The sequence below is a fragment of the Aythya ferina genome (genome assembly GCF_964211825.1).
Source record: "Aythya ferina genome assembly, chromosome: 4".
In the NCBI taxonomy this organism is placed as follows: domain Eukaryota; kingdom Metazoa; phylum Chordata; class Aves; order Anseriformes; family Anatidae; genus Aythya; species Aythya ferina.
This window is the reverse complement of record NC_140300.1, coordinates 66,082,529-66,107,278: the sequence shown is the minus strand read 5'-3', so window position 1 is coordinate 66,107,278 and position 24,750 is coordinate 66,082,529. Positions and strand designations below refer to the sequence as shown.

At 40.3% G+C, this 24,750-nt stretch overlaps 1 protein-coding gene across 6 annotated transcripts in view; it reads right to left on the bottom strand.

Annotated features, from left to right (window-relative positions):
- The window catches only part of CCSER1 (coiled-coil serine rich protein 1), a 695,877-nt gene that overhangs the window by 578,440 nt on the left and 92,687 nt on the right, over positions 1-24,750 (bottom strand). The gene's annotated exons all lie outside the window — the stretch shown is intronic.

Here is a 24,750-nt window from a genome sequence, read left to right as displayed (position 1 = left end):
TTCTTGGAATTTACTGTCAAAGTATGTGATCATGTTTCTAGATTTGAATTTGAAGCTTTCCTTTTAACTATTCTTTAAAATCGTTCTTGAAGCCTATTTTTCTTACTTATAACTAGATGTTTTCGGACTTCTTTGAAATTAGTGAAATGTGTTTCATACACAGGCATTTGGCAAATTTTAAGCAATAAAAACATTATCGGCTCAGCAGATACACTGGAAGAAAAATCATCTTTAAGAAATGTATGTCAGTTCCATCTCCTTTTTGTTCTTGTTATAATAAACTACTGTAGTGAGAGACAGGACCATGGAGAGAGCTATAAAACCAGGTGACGTATGATCAGAAGAACAAGAGCTATAATGCCTAAGCAAAACTTCCTCAAGCAGCAAGTATTCAGCACATAGGAATAAAATCAGGTCATTTATCTAAACAATATTTGTATGCCAAGCACAAAAACAAATTCATTCATCTAAAAAGCAATTTAATGTGCTTTACATAGATATAACAAATGCCTATGAACAGTATATATATTTATGCAGTATGTATTATACATGTATACACACATGTATGTATATTCAAATAGATACTGAGTATTTAAGGAATAATGAAACTGCATACATGGCATATTATTGGAAAATCAAGGGTAAAGAGTAAATTCAGAGATTATTTGTGACTCGACATTGAACTGCAGTTTCTGCTTTGATTTTTTTTTTTTCTTTGAAAGCAAGCATAGCTCTAATCTGAACATGCACTGCCAAGCAGCCACAATATAAGGAGTCACAAGCATCAGGAATCAATAAGCAATTTTGTCGTTTATGAAAGGAGGCACAGCTTGAAAACAGTCACTAATTTATAGAACTCACTGGGGATTTTTGATGACAAGCTAAAACCTGAGCTGTATGATGCTGAGGTCTTGCAATTGAAACACAAATTTGAATGTCAGTCTTACTGGGACAGAGCTGATGGTACAAGAACAGACATAGATTATCAAAGTAGCTTTGTATCCACTAAACAGACTGATGCAAGGCCAGTTGTTGTATTTCACTGAGATGCAAAGTAAACAAAAAGAGCAAGAGTGCAGCCAACAGTACAGAAAAGCCAAGGCCCTGCCAACTTGCACAGGAGCTTACGTTACACTAAATTGCTCATCTACCACAACTCAACCCACTGAAAACGTGTGTCAGAAAGCCACATGCAGCCCTCTCTACCCTCTCTCTCCCTCCAAACAAATCTATCCCAGTTGTTTAACCACTGATATATCATGGGATTTTTTGGCGGGTTTACAGATGTGTGCAGATATGCACATATGCACCACACAAGCATATTCATTTACAGATTGGGAAGGCTCTTCCTTATATTTTAATCAGACATAACTACTGAAAAAGAGATTTTAGAACGCAATTTTACAGCTGCAGTAGGTAATATTTTTTTTTTTAAATATATTAAATTACTATAGACTTTTTTATGCTCAGACAAAACATTATTAGCTCCCATTGTTCACTCTCATGCCCACATCGTATCACTTCACTGTAGAACAAGCCATTCTATTCTATAATTAAGGAATTATTTGAACTAAGAAGTAGAAAACTAAGCAAAAAGCACAGAAATCTAATTCCGATGGAAATAAGAAATCTGTGTCTAAATAATAATAGAGATTATTCCTATCAACCGACCCATGGTACCATACAGGTGGTAACATTTTTTAAATAGAATACTTTCCCTGTAAAAACAACTAGCATAAATGGTGTTCATTCGTTCTTCCTTGCTTCTTGAAGGAAGAACACAAAGAAGCTGTCAACTCTTCCCCTATTGTCTAAGCAGCAGAAATCACACAAAATGTAAGTTCATTATAATAAAATATAAGCCCATTATAAAAATGCATAAGCTCATTATAATGAAGTATAAGCCCATTATAATATATACCGTTCTTTCTAAGTATACAAAGGCTATCAGAGGACATTTCTGAGAACAAACATCCACATATGTGTACATGTATATATGTATGCTTCTTTGCATGTATGGGACAGTGTTAAGTGACAAAGCTTGGCACTGAGTTAAAATGACAATCCTACTTGAAATACAGGAAAAAATAATACATACTTTAATATATCGATACCCTCAAACATTAGTTCCTTAAAATTTTATTTTTATTTTTTCTATTTGCAGGGGGCTTATAAAATGCCATCTATGTCCTAACATTTTCGAAATAGGAAGTGCTTCCGTTCAGTCATCATATTTCAAACACTGTGCTTACCACTTCATAGCTGTAACCCTTACAGAGTGAAATTCAGTTCGGCTACATTCTTATTCTCTGCACAGCTGTATACTCTCTCTCTACTAAACCTTTAATTTTCTATATACAACATTCTCATCCCTATCAACATAAATCTTAAAAGCCACGATAAAGGAAAAAGAAAACAGCAAAGAAACACACCTTTTCAAGGTCATTATGTCATTCCAGACTAATCTTTCAACCAAAGTGGACTTCTCTACAACAATCACAGCAATTTTGATCCTGCACGTTCTATCTAGGATCTACCACAAAACCCTGTTCATCTTAAAGAAACTGGAGCCTTGTTAAAATACTAGCACAAAGTCAAACGGACAAGAAGGATCCTGGAAAAAGACAGACGGACTCTCTGGGATGACTTCCAGTTATGTCAGGCTCCTCATTTAAGAGCAAAAATATTTTGCACCATTGTAATATTATGTGAATAGTCAAAATACTCCATGGTATTCTATTCTATATGGAAGTCATAATCCAACTACTCGGGACACCGTGGATCAAACCAGCCAGAATAATAAATATATACTTTTTGCATTCATTTTGAAATTATTGTTCATTTAAAAATATATATTTATGTTCCAAATGATGCATGCATCTTGCCAAAAAAAAAAAAAAAAAAAAAGCATTAGGTTTTACTCTAATCATGTATTTGTTTGCTAATACAATAACTTAACACAGTAAATACATAAACCACTACTTTTAAAATGTATTTTAATTCTAAAACCCAAATAATAATGAAACTGCCATAGTAGATAAAAGTTCAAATTTTGCTTTTTATGGGATGGCTTTTTGATGAGCCATTTTGCATATGGTATCATAAGAGACAAAGTATGATACACTGGAAGAAATCAAGTAAACAATTTTAAAAACACTTAGTTGAAGCCAGAGCAACGGAAGGTTATTTCAGGATCTGCTTTTCCTCAAACACTTGGCTACAGCTCCAATGTTGAAACAAACGTAAATGAGAAACAGGCAAAGTGTGAGACAAAGTGCAAACAAGACATTTTCCTTCTTATTAACAATTTCAGAAGTTGATCAAATGGAAATAGGTTTGCTGGGCACCAAGATATTGCAGAAATGTGAATAAAACAACAATAAATAAATAAAATAAGCCTCTGCTTAATCTTTAAAATAATTTTAAGTGATATACTTCATTGCAAGAGAAAACAAAGATGTTGAATGCTTTAACTTGAAGGTTCACTCTTTCTTCACAGGAGTTCTTAGGAGGAATTATCCAACCACACAATATTAGAAGATGTGTGAGTATAAAATACATAAACAGGCTAAGAATTTTACATGTTCTGTACTTCATATATTATGGCATCTTGCCAAAATAAACAATTTGGTCAACCTTTAGACAGTAAAAGTGGGGGAAAAAATATTAAAAGGGGTAAAATTATCAAAATATTACAAAATGTCTCTAGGGAAATCTACTCCATCAATTCACCAACTGAAAAATAAAAAACATTCTGAACCTTCTGCGAAGGGTTGTTCACAAAGCTGTGCCAAAGCACACAATGCGTTCAATAGCATGCAGCTCTGCCTGGGGATTTTGAATTCCAGTAGATGGAGCAGTGGATCCACTCTAACATCGACTGCAAATATGAGAAAGCATTAGTCAGTGCTTTTTGCATTTCCCGTGGCCTTTGAGACAAATTTAGGACTTGAAATTATTTAAGAATTTTGCAATTACCATAAATACATGTCCACACAGAAAGCTAGTAGATGCTTATTCAAGAAGTAACTGTGATGTATAGGCCTACACAAATGCTCCCTTTATAAAATACTACCTCTCAACATTTTCTATACTAATCTTTCCTACAGATGTTCTCCTTAAAGATACACCTCCTAGAAACATCAAACAATATCCCCCAAACAAAGGAGAAAACTGTCTAATTCTAAATTGGAAGCTAACATAATACCTGAAAGGCCCTACTCTTCTGCTCCCTATCTCACTGCTCCACAGCAGTGTGATTTTTAAGCTGACCTCACAGTTAGAAGTGGGAGATGATACTTTTCTTTTTAAATACTGTGAATCAGGAATCCTCTGGTATAGGAACCACACAGACTATCATGTGGATACTGTAAACTGCAAACGTGCTCAATCCTCACAAGCTACCACAGGGTAGGATGCAGGGGTCACACCACAGTAAGTCTGAAAGGACTACTTGGCTCCAGACTTGCACAGAGCAGACATTTACCTTAGGGTAATACAGATACCTGAAATAACTCCCAAATAAACAAATACATGCAAAATGAATATATTTAATTAGTGGTGAGTCAACAGAAGTCCATTGCGAAGTCCATTGCAAAGTCCTGTCCTTGAACCCAACAGGTAACATTACAGCCTGTGGCTCCCACACAAATCAGGAAACTCCACATTTGGATCTTTAGCAGCTAAGCATTACTGCCTTCAAAACTACTCCAATTTTACCAATTTTATTCCAGTATAACTTGTTTCTCTAGCAAATTTGAAACACTTTTTTTTTTTTAAATTTGCATAGCTTCCAGAAGTCAGTTATAACCTGTACCCAAGGTAAATATAAGAGCCTAAGAAAGCCACTAAATTATTGTTTGCTTTTTTAAAGTGTAAAACTCCTATATATAAACCTCTAGAACTTTAGTCGTCATCCAGGATAACACAACTGGATTAAAATGACCTTGTTGAAAATAGTAGCAGAGATAAATGCCTTTACAACAGAACACCTTCACAAGCTAAGAAAGGTTGGACTGTTGATATTGAAGCAATTTGTTTTTGCAAATGAAATGAATGCTACTCCTAACATTTAACACCTCCATCTGCTTTTCTGAATAACACTTTCTCCTTCTCTTTCTTTGTGCATGTAACCCTTGTAGCATGTCACTGAGCTCAATCATTTATTTTGCAGAACAGTGACCACAGCTGTATTCTCCATGTGTGATTTTATAAGCTACGATGCTGTTTGCACATTCTTAAAGCTTGATTTTTCCTCAACAGTTATTTATAAGCAAAGAGACTACCCAACATAAGGGGCTAAACCTCTGGAAAACTGCATGCACATACAACCCAATACTTTTTCCTCTCTGTATTGAAAGCTGATTGGGCAAACCAGCTTTTATGTATCTGGGGAAAAAATAATAATAAGAAATAAATTAAAAAAAAAAAGTTAAAAAGAAAAAAAGTAAAAAAAAAAAAAAAAAAAAAAAAAAAAAAAAAAAAGACCACAGAATACAAGCACTGAGAGTGCAAGAAAAAGGCAAGAAATTTCATTTCCCTCCGGTTTACGTGTCCTGGAGCACACACCTGTTTTTTTCAAATGTTCTGATGCTTTCAGGAAACAAGTGAGGAAGGAGTCAGATGAATTTTCAAGAAATAAAACTGAACACACACACATACCCCAACACCCCCTCTCCAGTTCAGACCAATCAATTACCAAGTGAAGACAGATATTTTATAAATCCCTAACTGCTATTCCCAGTGCTTTGATTAAATTAGAATTGTAACAAACATTCAAAGAAGAAAACTAGAGTTAATTTATCTATATCACCTTTTCTTTAAAATAGCCATGAGGCAAATGTTGGCATGAGGTAAGTCAGAGGTGCCTACTTCTTTTATTCATTATCACTAGGTATGTAAATCCAACCACTTATATCAGGTGAACTTGTGGGTTTACTAAAAGAGAAGCAGGGAAACTGATCTCCAGAAAGTTGCACGCCACAATTCTTCCCTTCTTAAATTTAAGATGTCCACTAACTCAATGTCTCTGTAGCATACGAAAAGGTATTTCAAAGAACTTCACTATAATACATGAAATACTGGGACATCAGTGAAACAATCTTACAGGTACTCTTTACACACAGTCAGCAAGCAGTTACTCTTCAGTAAGACCTGGTATCATCTACTAGCAAAAAGTTCACTGTATGAAGAAGTGAAATAACAGTTTTTCACCTGTCCCACAATCAGACACAAGTAGGTCAGAAATGGGGCAAGGATCATATCACAGTGAGGTAGCAGCCATACTTGTGTGACTGTTTCTTGATGGGTTTGTCTGGAATAGAGCAGAAACTGCATTTCTCACCCTCATCTGTTATCTGGATTCTGGAGATGTGTACAATGCATTTCTTACCAGTATCTGCTACTCACAATTATTTATGTAGCTTAATTAGAAACAGTTACAATTGTAAATAACCTGGTGTAAATCTCAAAGAGTTTATTCCTGCTTCGTGATTCACATGTCATGCCACCCACTCCTCTGACTACTATTTCTAAAAGTTTTCAAATGCAAGTGAATTATTCACTTGTAACAAGTGAAGTGGCCTTGACTTGCATAGGTCCCTGAGTGCAAATGGAAATTGAACCATGCCTGAACACATTGTCTAATGATGAGACACCTTTACTGGGCACAAAAACGGCAGTCTGGTAATCAGACAGGATTCAACAGCATTAAATGACATCCTTCTAACCTCCTCCCCTACACCCATGATGCTGATGGCAGTATTTTTATGACGCTTAGAAGTAACAGAGAATCTTGTGTAATTAAGACTTTACGAAAAATAAGTGCATTTGGACTTCACACTAAGTACTAGGATTTAGCCATAAACACAGGAGGTGTTCCTTTATAGATGGTGATTTGATTTCAAGCCCCATAGGTTAAGCCCCATTACTAACCTGTGTATACACAACACCCTGCTCCTCACTACGTGCAGTCTTTCCCTAGTTTTAATTATTTCAGCATGCATAAAAGTATCTAAAAAGGAAAAGCAATCAAGAAGACATCAAGGATCTTCTTGTTCCTTCATGCAGGAAAACCAGGTGTAACGTGCCCATGAGAGCACTGACCAGCTCATATACCGGCAAACAGCAGAGCTGGCATTTCACTTGGCCCACAACATGAAAAGCGGGAGAGACTCCTTGCCAGCTCCTTGCTCTGCAATTGAAGTGGAACAGATTGCTGCTGCACAAGCAAGCTGATACTCTCACAAGAAAAACACAGGAAATAACACAGCCCTAGCCCTATACCTACACTGCACTGTTCATGGCATAAAATCTGTCAGTAGCATGAAGCAAAGTGTCAATACTGGCTACAGCTCCCAGAGGCATTTAAAGGACCTCTATCTGCTCCCCCATGAAACAACTTAAAATATTCTGCTGGCTCACAAGACATTGTCAGCGTCTTTAGAGCACACCCTGGTTGATTTGCGCAGTCACTAGTGATTTCAAGCTCTGCTTTAATGTGTTCCTTCCAAAATCTCTTTCAATACATTACAAATTCATCTCTCTTGACACCTTTAAGCAACCATCTCACAACTGCCTTAGCTCTCTGTGGACCCATTAGGATCAAGTGTATTTTGTCCATACTCTCTCTTGTCTATTCCTCTTATCTTCCAGAATCACAACTTCATTGCCATCAGCAAATATCATAAGCATTTTTTATGCTAAAGCTTCCTGTATTTTTTTCTAGTCTGGCTATTTGCAGTCTCAAGAGCTGCCTGCTTCTGCTGTGTATGTGGCAACCATAGTGACAACAAGAGCTACGGTCATTTATTACCTCTGTCACTGGCTGAATGTGCGACCTTAACTGCATTAAAAAGAAACAAATCCTCATCTGCTGTAAATTCATGGGGCTCCGCTGAAGTGAATCATGCTGATTTAAACCATTTGGCCTCTCCTCCTTATAAGCCTTGCTCACCCCACCGCTAATATTTCTTTAACTCTTGCAAAAGCAATCCTTAGACATGTATTATATAATCACCTGTAGTACACAGATTCCCAGCTTAACTGAATCAAAGCAGGGTTTTGTTTGTGTCTCTCTTTTTCTTGTTGGCAAAGTGCAAAAACCCTTTCATACCTCAATGGGCTATAATGAAAATTGACAAATCCCTTACAAATTAATTGTGCAGTTCTGAAGACTCATATTATATATGTATTCCATTCCCACTTTTCCTTAAGCATCTGTTAAAACCAATACTAAGACAGAAGGATCCGTAGCCTACCTTACACCCTTACAGGAAAAAAGGACTGGGTGATACGAACTCTGCCAGGGGGTCCAGATAAATAGAAGGATTTAAAAAATAAAAATAAATCAATGTAGTTAATAGCATTCATAAAAGCAAATCATGATGGCTTTACCTAACATGATGCAGGCTAATTTATAGATCAGTCTTTGATTAACAATAAGGTAACTGTAGTACATCACTGTAGCAGCTGTTGACTATGTTCACATGAAATAATATATCATTAACAGCAACAGGAGAGAAAATGCTCTTTTCCAAATTCCCCTCAATTCAACAGAAGACAGAAACAATTCCCATGCTGTCCCTTGTAAGAAGATGAACTGAAAATCCTCAGACAATCCGCAGAAAATCCAGAGCTTGATGACTTCTAGTGAAAGAAACTGCACAATTCCTGCTCCCTGCAGGCTTTACCAGACATAAGATGTGTGCCTCATGGGGCTGAATATTAAATACATTAATAATTTCCACCTCCGATATTGTGTAATTTCAGCTGCAACCTAATTGCTTTGGTTTCTTTATATTTTCATGTACTACACTGGACATCACTTTTGTAAGAAGAATACATTTTTACAAATAAATCACACTATATTTAGAAATAAATCACATTTATCATGACGACTACATGACTATGAAGACTTCCATGAATCTTAGCAGACTCAGGGAATTCCATTTTTGATTTATTGAAAATAATAATAATAATACATTAGATGTATTAGACTCATTTTACTAATAAAAACAATGAAAGAAAGGAAAACTCCAGATGAAAATTCTCACAATTATTAAGTATATTCATATACTCTAATTCTGACTGAGTTGTTAATCAGTTGTTTTATGCTGAAAACACAGTGGACCATATTTCTATGGCAGTGAGTCTCTTTAAGGACTATTCAATGATCTTCTATGTGACCAGGGGCCCTGTGGAAACTCATCCTTCTCATCTAAAATGAGAATCGTACTGACCTATCACACAGGCATTTTAGTTTTGTCCTGTAAAAGCAAATTGGGACAGCTAGATGAAAGGCTATAGTAAAGTCTTATAGAATTATCAGAGAATTATGAAACATTATACCAGAAACAATATTTAATAAAGTTATTCACACCAGCGTAACACCTTAAAAACTCACGACAATTCTAGTAGTTAGTACTGTATGAAATGAAAGAGAAGTGACCTACCTATAACTACTGTCAAAACAAGATTTAGCGTTCGGGTTAGCATTGTATTGAGATAAGGTGATGAGATGTGGTGAAAAACAACCCTTACAGAAGAATAACGTGTAAGGGGTAATACTGCTTATAGCAAGTGAGATTGTTTCCTGAAAAGGGAAGCTGTATGGTGGCTCCTATGAACAAATGACAGTTTAGTTTCATTCAGATTGCTTGAGTATCAAAAAAGTGAATAAAGTAGGCTTCAAATGGGTAAAACCAGTTTAGGTGTTCAATTAATAATCTTTTACATTTGTTCTAAAGCTTATTGCCTCACAATACTGTCTCTCTCAATTGAGATCTGTTATCTGAACCTCCCTCCAATACCACTTTTTAACATTTTTGAACAATCATCCCCCAAATTGATAAAATCCTGAGATAGTTATTGTGCCTTGTCATCTTCAACCAAAATAAAGCCGTACAGTTTGAAAACATCTATCATCAGACTCCATCATAAATAATGTCTTCTAAGTTAGGATCATTTATTTCCCACTAGCATCAAAGGTAACTCTCAAAGCTAGCACAGTCTTCTGACCAATCAGGTATTCCTGTGATGGCATTTTCATAAAAGCAAAAGTTTCAATTCAGTCCTGGTAGCCTAATCAAAAATTTAACTTCTTACCAGGGAACTGGAGAGGAAGACAAAGAGCAGAGGCGACTACATGAGGTCAGCAAGTCTGGCAGGAAGACCAACGCCTGTTTCTTTACAGAATGTCCCTTCACATCTTAAAAATACAGATCTGTCACCTGCGTTTTCTCTCCAAACGCTTTCTACATACAAGAATTTTGAACTGAGCCCAAAGTCTGGTGAGCAAAGGAAGAAATAATGACAGAAGTCATCTCCTATGTGAAGTTCAAGTGGGCTGTTGCATTGGGGACCTACCTCAAGGCTAGGGAATACAGAGAATGAGGAAGATAGCACCAATTGGACAGATGCCCAGTGAAATACAGGACTGCTTGGAAACTCAAGGAAGAAATTCAACTCTTCTCTCAAGCTATAGAGAATGTAAATGGATAAAAGGGACAATTAAGAGAAAAAGCAGCTGAAAAATACAAGAAAAAGTGAACAGAAGATATAAAGATAGAAGAAATAAAAATTAGGTGATAAAACAAAGAGCGGGAAGAGTCCACAGGCAATCCTGACTTTTTTTTTCCTCAGTTCCACAGAAAGATATCACGTAGAACCGCTTACTTATACTTATTGCTTAACAGCAGTACCTCAGAGCCAGTCAAATCCAATGGTACTAACAAAAGGGACCTTCTGCACAAGCGTGTATACTGTTTTATCCTTGCGTTAGCTCACAGATGCTAACAAATTCAATTCAGCAAAGCACTTAAGCACATGCTTGACTTTAAGAATAATCCCATTCCTATTCAGTAAAACACTTAAATGCACACACTTAACTTTCAAAACATGAGTGGTCCCATTGACTTCAATGGGACATAAGTACAATTCTGAATGCTTTACTGGATCAGTGAACCAGGATATAATTTACCCCCCCTTCACTGGATGAGTTGGGCATCCTGTATCTTGCATTTCATAATAAAAGACAGAATATTAAACACAAACTTTAAAGGTTAAATTTGCTATATAACTGTAAACCAAATTGCCCTACTCTGAATGCTTTTTAGGGTAAAAGCTCTAATGAGTTCTCAGCATATTTTTTACAGCTAGAACAAATGAATCTATTATTTTCTTAAATTTATGCACAAGCTTAATTGCTATGCAAACACAGCTACGAAGATCTAAGAAATGTAAAAACAAGATATCATGTGATTCTCAGTTCCAAAAAATCAGAGACATAAAAGCAGCTTTCACACATTTGTGTGTGAACACAAAACTCCGATTAAAAGACAGCTAAATGCAGTAGATCTCTGTGCTTTCATGAGGTTCTGAAACACAATTTGCAATACATAAAAGGTGTCAAAAATCAAGCTTGGGTATTTTCCAATTACATCAATTGCTCTTAATAAGTTAACAGTTTGTACACTAATTTTTTATCACTTTATATTTGCAGGTGAAAAATTGATTCAGAGGCACATATTACTGCATCCCTGTGTAAATACTCATGAAATACTAACACATACATCACTGTCTAGCTCAATGCAAGATGGAAGGTTTTTCTGATCTAGTCATGCTGTTTTGGGACAAATGAGATAAGTAGTTTTGTATATCCTTTTGCACAAGCATGCTTTGGCTGATTTATTAGTATTGGTTAGTCTGAAGAAAACTTGCAGGGGGTGGAATATATTAGCAAACAGGAGGATAAACTCAGAAAATTAAACTGTATGATTTCATTTACTATGTTTGCTCTCACAACCGAGTCACTACGAGCCCACAGTTAGAAGATCTGAACAGCTTTAAGTATCAGTCCATGATAGTGTCTATTCATGTCTTACTTAATTACATCTGAGCTCTAAAATACTAAATAGCAGCGATGCTTCCGTAATTTCAAAGCAACCTGCAAATATTACAAAGTATGCTAAGAGACGTGAAGTCTCGTAGCTGTTTTGAAAACAGCTGATCAAGAGCCATCCATTCTTCCATGGCCCTCAAGTGAACAGAAAATAAAGCTACCACTCCCAGCAGTGCCTTGTATTAAACCTGCAAGTATTTCCCAGTAAAAGGGCTTGCTTTTACATGTGCAATAATTCTACCTTATTCTTCTGTGTACATAGTTTAAATTGGAAAATGTCAGTCAGAAAGCTTTGTTGCACCTGAAAATGAAGCCAACTGATTCTGCCCAGTTCCCTGAGCCACGAAGGAACGTGGAAAGGGACGCAACTGACAGCACAGTTGACTGTGCACAAAGACTGCTAGAATAACTGCATGCCAAAGAAAAACACCTGGTAGACCTGAATGTTAAACCTGAATTCCAGGTGACTCACAAAGGTGGCCCCAAACTGATTTTAAGACCTGCAGCTTTGGGAAAGTTCTTTAATAAGAAAGGAAAAAAATAGAAATGTGCTGGGCCTTCTTCTATGGTAGCACAACACATGGATGTATTCCCAAGGCAGAGCATATTTACATTTGAATACAAAAACCAGCTGCAGATCTCCATGTATACTAGTTTTCATTCATTAGTTTTTATGGACTCTGTCATCTTTTTGCTTGTTACATAATGAAGCTTGCAAACTGGCACAAACTAGCAAGTTAAAAATCAGAATGGGGACACAAGCTATTGTTATTACCAGCTTTAGTGAATAAGCAGCACTTGAAACAAGTATACTTGTTTAACAGTTTCTCTCTTTCCATATTTGCAGGTTTCCCTGTACGTTCTAAGTTTAGTTTCCAGAAATTGAATGTGTTCTTTGGTTATCCTTCTTCAGGGGAAAAAAAAAGAAAAAAAAAAGAAAAAAAAAAAAAGACCAAATCTTCAGATGAAAATACTATACTACTTACTAAATACACAAAGAATGTTTTGTTAGAAGATGTGAACTGAAACCACAACTTTAGGGGACATTACTTTATTCTCTTAATTCCAACAGCAGAAGTCAGTCCAAGCAATCTTAGTGTGAAAGCATGAAGCAACCTTGTAAATGCAGGTTTAGTACACTTGTTTGCTGTTCTTGTGCAGATACACAACGATAGCATAAACAAGATATAGACAGCACGAATCACAAACATGAGCCAGCAGTGTGCCCAGGTGGCCAAGAAGGCCAATGGCATCCCGGCCTGCATCAAACATATTGTGGCCAGCAGGATGAGGGAAGTGATTGTCCCCTTGTACTCCTTACTGGTGAGACTACATCTCAAGTACTGTGTTCAGTTTTGGGACCCTCACCACAACAATACTGAGTTGCTGGAATGCATTCAGAGAACAATGACTTGACTAGAAAACAAAGACATGTGAGGAGAGGTTGAAGGAACTGGGATTGTTCAGTGTTGAGTAAAGAAATCTGCAGGTAGACCTCATCACTCTCTACTTCAAACAAGATTGCAGCGAGGAGGGCGTCAGTCTCTTTTATTAGGTGACAAATAGTCACCAAGGACCCAAGGAAACAGCCTCAAGTTGCATCAGGGGAGGTTTAAACTGGGTATTAGGAAGAACTTATTCACAGAACATAGTGGTTAGGTATTGGGATGGGTTCCCCAGGGAAGTGGTTGGAGTCATCAACCCTGGGGGTCCTTAAGAGACATGAAGATGTGATGCTAAGTAGGACCTGGTAGTGTTGGGTGATGGTTGGACTTCATAACATCAGAGATCTTTTCCAACCTAGATGATTCTATGATTTAGGAGCAAGCCAATACATGGAACAAGTCTCGTCATGATGCTAAGTATATTAGTACTTAGCCTAGTATCTCTCATTAGTCCTAACCATCACCTGCACATCAGAAAATGAGCACTTGCTCTGCACTTCTAAATCACACATTTAAGTACACTGCATGAAGACTCTCTTTGCATCTTTGTAAAAACTGGGCCAACTTAAAGGTGCAAAATGAATTTAAATATAATGATATAGAAACTAAAGAGCTATTTTGTCATGGTATGAAGTTTTCTATTATGGTTCTAAGTTGGTCTTAAAAGCAATAATTATACCCAACGTAGCTGATGGAAGTCAGTATAAATGAGTCTTCTTTCTCTGCCTTGACTCTAAAGGTACTGTAGGTATTTTTTAACTTCAATTTACTACTACCTCTTCTTTCCTGTTGCATTTTTTTTTTTCTCACCACTTACAACTCATATTAGGATTTCTTATATGTCTGAAAGGAAGGTCTTAGACAAAGAAATAGCAACCTATGGACTGTGAGGCCAAAGTATGGGCTGCAAAGGGACACTAGAGGTCCCTCTGCACCAATGCATGAGCTAACGAGTCCTCCCAAAGGAAAAAAGGTGCTCCAAGCAAAGGCGCAGAAATCACAGAATCATAAGGTTGGAAAAGACCTCCAAGACCATCAGGTCCAACCATTAACCCAGCACTGCCAAGTCTACCACAGTGTCCTTAAGTACCACATCTACAAGTCTTTTAAATACCTCAGGGACGGCGTCGCAACCACTTGCCTGGTCAGCCTGTTCTAATGCCACACAATCCTTTCAGTGAATAAGGGTTTCCTAACATCCCACCTCAACCCTGGTAACACTTGATGCCGTTTCTTCTTCGTCTACATCGCTGTTTTGACTGTCAAGTTCTAGAGCATCATACCTGTTATGTAAGGGTAGTCAGGAAGATGAGGCAGGCAGGGAGACGGCTCGCCTACCACCCCGAGCAGAAACCTGCTTCCATTCCCCTCCTTGACCTAGGTCCCTCCTACTGGCTGGTGGGATGTGGGAACCTTCATCTTTTTTGTAGTGGCTGACTGGTGGGATATGGGAACCTTTGTTTCTTGTGTGGTGGCTGGCTCCTGAGCCTGTCTCAGGCAGAGCAGAGTATGCTTTCACCAGTCAGGTTCCCTCTCTGACTCCCTGATGCTCCTCAGCCTGCTCACCTCCTCCAGAAGCTCCACCACCAGGCTGAGCAATTCTTCAACCCTGAAACACCTCCCACAGGCATACGCACTGCCACTACTGTCAGATGGCTCGGACACACCCTGCAGCCCAAGACTTACACAGCCGCTTGTTTCCCAAGACCTCTGTCTGGGTATCCACATCAGTGACAGTGGCTGGAGAGGCCACAAGAGATGCAGGTGCCATGGCTTTCTGTGGGGTGGATACCAAGGCTGGACTCTTCGCGAGCAGGTCACAGCCACCAGTAGAAAAGAGCAGTGAGAGCGCCCTGCCTGCAGGCACTGTGGCACATGCCCTGGTCTCTGCGCTCCCTAGGGACCACCTTTGCAAGGCAGTGGAGGGGGCGCTGCGCTGCTGGCACTGCCCGCACCTCCTCAGCCTCCCTCGTGAGTGCTGCCAGGCCCTGGCGGCTGCCTCAAGTGGCCTCCATGCCGAAGCAAAAGCCCTGCCTGCAGAATGCGTCTGCCCCGGAGCCCATCACCTCGGGGTCTGGCTGCAAAATGGCGGCGAGGCCTCATTTTAACAGCCCAGCCCTGCCGCTGCTGGCTCGGCCCATGCCTCCTCAGCCCCCCGGGCCCAGCTCGATGCAGCCTCTGGCATGGCGTTGCAACCACTTCCCTGGTCAGCCTGTTCTAATGCCACACAACCCTGTCAGTGAAGAAGGGTTTCCTAACATCCCACCTCAACCCTAGTGCCACTTGATGCCGCTTCTTCTTGTCCTGTCACTTCGTGCCTGGGAGAAGAGACTGACCCCCCACCTCCCGACAACCTCCTTTGAGGTAGCTGTAAAGAGCTACAAGGTCTCCCCTAAGCCTGTTCTTCTCTTGGCTAAATAAGCCCAGTTCCCTCAGCCTCTCCTCACAGGACTTGCTCTCTAGACCCTTCACCAGTTTCACAGCCCTTCTCCAGACATGCTCCAGTACCTCAGTGTCTTTCTTGCAGTGAGTGGCCCAAAACCAAACACCGGGTGAGGTGCAACCAGACCCAAGTACAGGGGGACAATCACTTCCCTGGGCCTGCTGGCCACACTACTTCTGATACAAGCCAACAAGCTGTTGGTCTTCTTGGCCATCTTCACCTATTAGCCAGCACACTGGCAATTCCCAAGAGACACAAAGCACTGCAACATGCTTGAGTTTGGCCTACATCTACCAAGCTGCACTCAACATGGATCCGCCTCCCACTGCAGGCCCTGCAGCCACTCCAACCACAGAGGACACCAACTGGGCCCACAATCTGCTCCTGCCTGTGTCACCAAAGCCCCTGAGCACCCCACCGGTGCTGTGGGCAATGCCACGGCTGCCATAGGAGCAGCTGGCTGAGAAATTTGGCTCCCCAGGCCCTACCTCCCTGCCAAGACTGTCCCCTCTTGCTGGGTGCGCCGCGAAGACCTTGTGACATCGCAGGGCCATCGGTGACAGCACTGTGGGGCTGCTGGCACCATCACCCACTCAGCGTGCAGACAGCGGTGCTGCTGGTGACGGCCAGAGATCAAGCCCAGAGCAGGAGCAGCAAAATGCTCAGCCTGGGGCTCTCCCTCATCTTCCTGCTCTGCATGGCCTCTCAGCTCCCCAGCAGCCCTGGCTGTTCCAGCCGGCCCTCCTGGGCCACGGTTATGTGGGACGTGGCTCCTGAGGACCTGGAGCACCAGGGCATTGGCACGGGCAGCCAGTGCTCCTACCTGCCCTACCTTCTGGACCAGCTGTGGTCCTCCCTGGCCATGCTGGATGGAGCTTTTTGGTCCATGGAAGTGCTCTATAGGAGCAGCCCAGCCCTGTGCCTGCTCGGCGGGGTTTTCCTTTGGAGGATTTGCATATGGAGGAAAGCAAGGAGATGCCAGAGAGAGGTGAGTATGGAGGTCAGGCAGGTCAGACAGTGCCAGGTTGCTGGGACTGCCAGGCCTTGGACTTTGGGTCAGTAACGGGTAGGACAATGAGTAACAGCCCATGTGGTCATGAAGGACTCAATAGGACCCGAAGGTGCCCTGGTTCTTCCCTAAGGTGCCCTGGTTCTTCCCTGGACCTCCTTCCACCCCTGGGAGGCACAGGTGGGTCTCATCTTCAGAAGAAGAAACAGTGACATGCTGATGCCGGAGGGAGAAAAATACGGGGCCTGCCTGATGATTTCTTTGCACATCGTGCTGCCTGGAGCAGCCCAGCAGGACCCAAAGTTCTCAAGAAGAGGCCAAGCCCAGCTGTAGATGTCTCTAGCCCCCCAAGGCCCATGTCCCATTCATCATGCCCCTTTTGGCCTCTTGTTTCCAGGAGGTGAGCAAGACGTCATCAGCTTCCTCAGAGACATGCTGCCACTGTGGGTACTCCTACGACAGCTATGGGGTGCTATGCCGGATGGAAAGAAACGTCATTCTGATGCAGAAGCACCTGAGAGAGCTGCTCCTCCACCACCCAAAAGCTGGCAGGACCCAGAGAACCAAGAAGAAGAGAAAGGTGGAAGACATGGAAGAGGAGGATAGCATTTTCTCTAGCTGCTTAGACAGCCACAGCTCCCAAGAAGCTCTGGGAGGGAATCAGGGGGTATTTCTCTCCAGTGAATAATGTGTGTGAAAAAAAACAATGGAGGTTGCGTGTATTGTCTACACCCACCCCTGGCACACATGTCCCCTGGGAAAGTGGGAGAGGAGAAGGAAAGAGAAAAAGAACACGAGAGGTAATCTGAAGTAGGGAGCCATCACTCACCGCCTCCCAGAAGCAGACCAATGGCCAGCCAGTGTCTGAGCAATGGCTACCCTGGAAGGCCAAACCCACAGGTTTTACTTCTGAGTATGACATTCCACAGTGCTCACTTTGGGTCATCTGCCCCAGCTACAACCTCCCTCCACTGTCATCTGCCCCCTCCGAAGCCTTCTCATGGTGCCTGTTTGTCTCAAGTCACATCCAAAACAGCATGGGGGTTCCGCTGCAGAAAGTCACCTCCCTCCCAGACAGACCCAAGACAATCTCCACTACCTGCACTTTGCTCAGATCCTATGCTACCCAATGCATCCTCATCAGACACCACCCTTCCCCTCCATCCTTTGCTATTTACACAGCAATCTTTCACTTTGTCTATGGGCCACCCCCATCACAGGACCCCACCACATGTCCATTCCAACAGCCATGCAGATTGGTTCAGTTCATTTAGTCTGAGGCTTGGGGTGCCTATTACGGTGTTCGTTGAGTAAAGGGGGCCTGTTGGCTTGGGTCATTGGGTGCCAAAAACAGCTCAGGTTGGGTTTGCCAGCTGCATTTGCCTGGATCTTTACCACTAAACCATGTCCCTAAGTACCACATCTACACATCTTTTAAATATCTTGGGGATGGCGTCGCAACAACTTCCCTCATGGGACTTGCTCTCTAGACCCTACACCAGCTTCATGGTCCTTCTTCAGACATGCTCCGGCACCTCAGTGTCTTTCTTGCAGTGAGGGGCCCAAAGCTGAACACAGATTGAGGTGCAACCAAGAGCCAGAGACAAGTACAAGGGGAACATCACTTCCCTGGGCCTGCTGGCCACACTGCTTCTGATACAAGCCAACAGGCTGTTGGTCTTCTTGGCCACCTGCCCCTAGTAGCCAGCACACTGCTGTCTGATATTCAGCTGGCTGCTGACCAACATCCCCAGGTCCTTTTCCGACAGGCAGCTTTCCAGCACTCTTCCCACAGCGTTACATGGGGGTGCTGTGCTCCCACTGCAGGACCCTGCACTTGGCCTTGTTGAACCTCATGCACTTGGCCTCGGCCCATCCAGCCAGCCTATCCAGATCCCTCTGCAGAGCCTTCCTACATAGCCTCAGGCAGATCGACACTCCCACAAAATAAAAGTCCTCTCATCGAGCATGTATAGCTTCCCAAGGGAAAGATTCACCAGTGCTTTAGAATGGTATGACCTTATCTGACAACACCACAACAAAAGCTACATATTGAACAGTGAAAAAAGGTGTGAAGAAGAAAGCAATCATCAGTCTACCATCAAATTTAACCACTGTGCAACACATTAAAGTCACAAGACTTATATCAGGAAGCAATGTGCCCCAGCAAGTTACATATTTTGAGTTTATGCCAATAAATGGACAAGGATAGGGAATGAAAACTTCTTCCATTTAATAAAGAATGATATTTGTGTCATCTCTATGCAATATTGACAAGTATGAGAATGATTGAATATATTAAAAATGTTAAGAAATGTATATAAAGTGTTATTTACTGCAGAAAAGTTCCAACCATAAGATTTTAAATTATTTCATTATTACAGTAAGAAAATAAACAAAAGCAAGTATATTGAACTAACATGGCACCTTTAACTTCCATCTAGGTTTCTGATTCAGGGTTCTCCAAAGTAAAAGCATGAAACAAGGAGTACTATATCAGCAGCAGTTAAAGCACTGTCAAAAAAATGAGACCTCTACTGCATGTGAATAACATTATTCCTATAATTAGTCCCACTGGGTTAAGCAAGGCTGCTTTCCCATGTAAAAATTCCCATCCAAATGCTTGCACAGACCAACATAAAATTTTGCCAATTCTTACTAGTTCCACTGCCCAAACACCTCCTTTGTTCCGCTCACCCTGCTACACATGCCTCTTCATTCACATAAAATGCACCTTTGTCCTCAGCCAAGGTCTCAGGTGTTGTAATTAACTATCTGTCTTTGCCATTCTAAGTATTACTACAAACCAAAGCAGGGATTTAGGAAACCAACCTTTTAAAAACTAACTTTCAAGTTAGGAAGGATTTCCTCACTCAAAGAAAGGGGTGCAGAAACCCATTTAACAAGAGGAGAGACTGGGAGGTAGATGCTAAGACCAAAGTAGGGTTGGGGTTTGAGACTCCCTGCTCTCTGACCAAGAATAAACTGGGCAGAATCCCATATGGATATGACCCATCAGGTCAGTATGAAACCTTTAACATTTTTTTTTATTATTTTTTGCACTTATTTTCTTATCATAATTCTGTTTCCAAGATGACTATTTTGAGATATACCTGTTACAGTTGGTTTGAGAGAAAACACCATTACTAAAGACAGTTGTTACCAACAGTGAAGTGGTTACCTCCTCTTCTCTTCAGGCCATGACCGGAAAGTAATCCAATATAATTCCATACCCAATGGCCAAAAGAGTGACATTTTTATTCAAATAAAATTGATACACCTGTAACAGATGCAGGTATGGGACTTTAAGGCCAACCAAAGGATTCTGGAAGTAAAGGTATTTTGAGTTTAGGAAGGTGTTTCAAACTAGTAAAAAAGGTTTTAAGAGTAGTAGTTTTATACTTCTAGGGTAGCTAGTTGTCTTCAAATCTGAACCCTATGAGCTTCATCTTTTATACAAATAAGGTGATTTAATCTTAGAAGAAAAAGCATAGAAGAAAAACAGATGTTTTTCAAAGCCATAGCTACCTGACTGTCCTGGAAAAACAAGTAGTACAGTGAAGGTCAAATTAACAAATGTCTTTAGCAGACAGAAAAGTTAAAGACAGATATTGCTGAATGCCAAAATTAATGACTGTCTTCCTAGTGAAAAAAAATATCCATGCCTCACCACCAGAACCACAATGCATACTCTGGGAAAGTACAGAATACTGATACAACTAATTCAGTCTTACACAGTTTGATCACTCATCCAGATATGACCAAGAAATACAAATGAACAGTGGTAGGATTTTTTGCTTGTGTTTTATTCTCACAGGACACTTTGAATACTACAGCGGCTGGATAAGCTAAAATTATCTACAAGTATGATGTATGAAACAAATTATTAGAAATTTGTCCACATCCAAAAAAAAAACCAACATGCCATTTGTTCCCGTTTATGGTGCTTCTGATAACTTTATGAACATCAAAAAGTAAGTATTCGGCATTGACTGGTTCTCAGATCAAACATCTACAGACTGCAGAATTTCTAAGGAAATACTTGACAATTATTGCTTGACTGAAGAAGAATGGAGAAAAAGAAACAAGTGGACATCTAATCCACTGTAAATAAAAACTGTAGAAAGAGACCATAACACATTGTACAGAAGATATCAAAGTCTGACATTTGACAAAACTACTACAAAAAGTTCAATGGTTAAAAGTATTGAATAGAAAGAGGTAACCTTTGCCTTTTCTTACAGATTTGGCATTGTTTTCAAGAACTCAAGAATCAAAGCCCCGTAAAATTACATACCTCTCTAACAAAGGGCTATATAAGAAAGTCATAAGATAATTTTCCACTGAAGGAAGGTTCATAAACAACATACACATTTCCATAGAAATGAGGCTAAACTGGGAAAAGGGAAGTTAATTAATACATTTCTCAGGAGGATATAAAGGCTAACATAGTATTCACAACAAACAGTACAGGAAAACTAGGCTGGAACAATTTTAGTTTTTTTTTTTTTTTTAAATCTATTTTCTTAAGCTGGTCAACTCCTTCCCACAGCAAGGCTTATTCCAGCAGAATTTAATTTAGATTGTATCCTTCAGACTACTTCAGGGCTGAGAAGATCCATCAAAACTTGCAGTGGAAATCAGGCCATTTCCCCTGCTTCCATTATTTTGCATCCTATTCTGACATAATTTATACCTGCCTTCAACCTTCTCAGCATTCAGTGGTGTTACAAAGCAAGCAACACCCATCAGCAGAGAAAACTGGAATTAAAATCCAATACCTGGAATTCCTTTTATTAATGAAATATATAGTACTCAAAAGTGTGAAGCGGCTGAAGAGACACTGCCATTCAGCACTACCTTCAAGACGGTACCTTCTCAAAAGAGCAGATGCTGTGCCCCTGGGCAGCTCTCCATCAGCTCTGCAGCTGTGGCTGTCTTGGCAGGAACATTATCCTTCAAGACACCTGTGGTCTTCCCCCAGCATCTCTAGGGTGCCTTGTGCAATCTTGGGAAAGTCACCTCGTCATTCTAGCATTAAAGTGGCTAATCCTTTCAGGGTTATTGAAAAGATTTAATGCAGTGTCTATGTAAGAGCTCTAAAATTGTCAAGTGGCAAACCCTTTTGAAATATCATGTATGCACAGCAAATAATGAGGACAAACAGTAACAAACAGAAGATCTGCCTTACGCATGGAGCACAAGTTAATTATGAATTATTTTGGTATTATCCCAAATCCTCAAGTGGGAAAGTTCTGTTGATAATTGTTAGACTGTACATCTGCTGTTTTCTGAGAACATATGGTACAATTTTAACAGGAATTGCTGACTAAGGGAATATAGCACTATTTAGATAATAAAGCATAACATGAGATGTACTTGCACTGTTCATCTTCTTGCACTAACTACACAAAAGTTGCTGTAGCATTGAGTATCATAGCTTGAGCACATGCTTGCACTGCCATGTTTTGCACCGTTCACTTTGTCCTTGTGTTTTTTCCCCTTCTGAATGCGTAGCTATGGCTCTAACTCATTCAACAGACCAAACAGTATACGAAAATCTTTCTCTCTCTGGGTTAAGTGGCAGTAACAGGCTAACCTCCAGAGAAAATAAATAGGTTCAGAATTACTTTTGTTTTGATATAAAAAAAATTAAAAAAATAAACTCTGGGTTACAGCATCAGACTTACAATCTGTGCTGAATGTCTGTACTAAACTCTGCAATCAAAATATGCCCATCAAAAACCTGCATGTGCTGGTGTAGTAAGTAATATGAGATGTATGAGTACATGTAAATGATTTCATATATCTGTGAACCTCTTACTACTCCCACTATCTCCAGTCCTCTACCACTACCCATTCTTCAGCGTGTGAAACACTCCTATGTTTATATGAGCAGATGAATCATCTAATTTAACACAAATGCAAGTGCACCTATCGTATACCAGGGATTAGTCCTACTGTGTTTCACCTGCTTTTAACATACAAAAAGGCTATTCAGCATCTTACTGCTCCTTTTACAACAGCTTCTGCTTTTTACATTTTCTTTGAAATGGATTACAAAATATACATTTCCCTCTTATTCAGCTTTGACAGAAGAGCAGCCTGAATTTGCCAAGCACAGTAGTTCAATGCTCCACAATTTTTCAATGAGGAAGTCATTAGCAGATCAAAGTTCAGATGCTGGAGTGACTGCTTGAAATTAGTTTAATTCTTATACAAATACTTCATAGGCATGCACATGGCACTTTGACATACCTGCCTATGTTGGATTTGAGGAAACTATGCAAGAAAATATTTACAATATTCAAGCCAATAGGTTATATTACATGCTATGGTCTCTTCTTGATCCACCATGACTTCAACTTTAAAAATCTCCTTTTATATTGAGTACCTGAAGAAAGCTGGAAGCAAATAAGCAGACACACCCATAAAATGGAGAAGGCAGCCAACTACTCAGACTTTAAACTTTGCCCAGGAAGATGGCTTATTATAAAACAAGGAACAAAATGCACAGGAATTTCAGTTGCATAGGAAGTACCAAGGAAAGTGAGGTTTAGTAAGAAGGTTACTAAAAACAGAGGTGGAGTCAAACTACTTAAGTATTCCCAAAGTTTTGTAGAAGTCATGGCTAAACAGGCAATTGAGATTATACTGAAAATTTAACCACAAGTTATTTGATATAATAAAGCATTATAAATAGCATATTATGCCCCTCCCCCCAAAAAAAATAAAATAAAATAAAAAAATCTTTCAGCCCTTGAAAATACAACACTACTGGGAATGTCCATGCCAAAGATACTAGTAAAAATCCAGATGTGATGTCAACATCAACCAACCTTTTTGCAGCTGATTTTAAGCTGTTACCTATCTGTAGTTGCTATACATGTAACTCAGTTGCTGTATTCCAGACAAACCGAAGTTATATGGCAACAGCAAATCCGGAGGTGCTAAACCTAGCCCTGATCAGCAATTCATGTCATCTGCAATTGCTTAAGTTGCTGTGGAAGGATAAAACGTTGTTGGAAAAAAGAGATCAGTCTGTGCTTTTATTATTCTCTGCTCTCAAGACTCCTGCTCTGACCGTCCTAAGCTCAGGCCAGTCTATGCTATGAGAAGTTTTCAAGCTGGGGACAGCAGTAGAAGGCACATACCTGCACAGCTGCTCCTGGTGTGGCCCTGACCTTTGTCCACCTGTTGCAGCATGACTGGGAACCTGCTCCAAAACATCTCCCCAGCTTCAGACCGTGAACATCTAAAAGAACCAAAGCTTCTTGAATGAATAGCCAAAGTGACTACTGTAGTCCTCAAGCTCTGAGGGACAGAAACAACAGATGAATTGAATGAACAGCACAAACCTGAATTTCCCTCTGCAACTTCTGAAGTTGAGATTCACTGGGGACAGGGAAGGGAGAGGAAAGGGAAGACTGAAATAGGGCAGTACAGCGAGTGTCTGGAAAGGCAGTAAAAGCAACAGGTGCTGTAAGAAACTGAAAAGCAATACCTGGAGGCACTGAAATTTCAGTGCAGTGAGAAACATGTCCAGGTGACAGATAACTCAATGTTAGTAGCTCTTACTACTAAGAGAGATGTTCCAGACCCCCAATCATCTTTGTAGCTCTCCGCTGGACTCTCTCCAGGAACTCCATGTCCCTGTTGTACTGGGAAGCGGAGAAATGGGCATAGTGCTCCAGATGTGGAGTCACCAGGGCTGAATAGAGCAGAAGGATATCCTCTCAACCTCTCAGCCAAAAAAGGTGACACTGAATGAGAGACAGGAAGACTTGTAGGGTTAGCCAGGAATACTTACTTAAGTCATTCACACATTTAGGAATGGGCTATACAGGAACACAATACCAAACAGGAAACATTTAATTAGTCTCCTTCTTTGAAGGAGGGAAAATTACTCCAGAGAAGTAAAATCCCTCTAACAAGCTCCTCGTCTGATGACTTC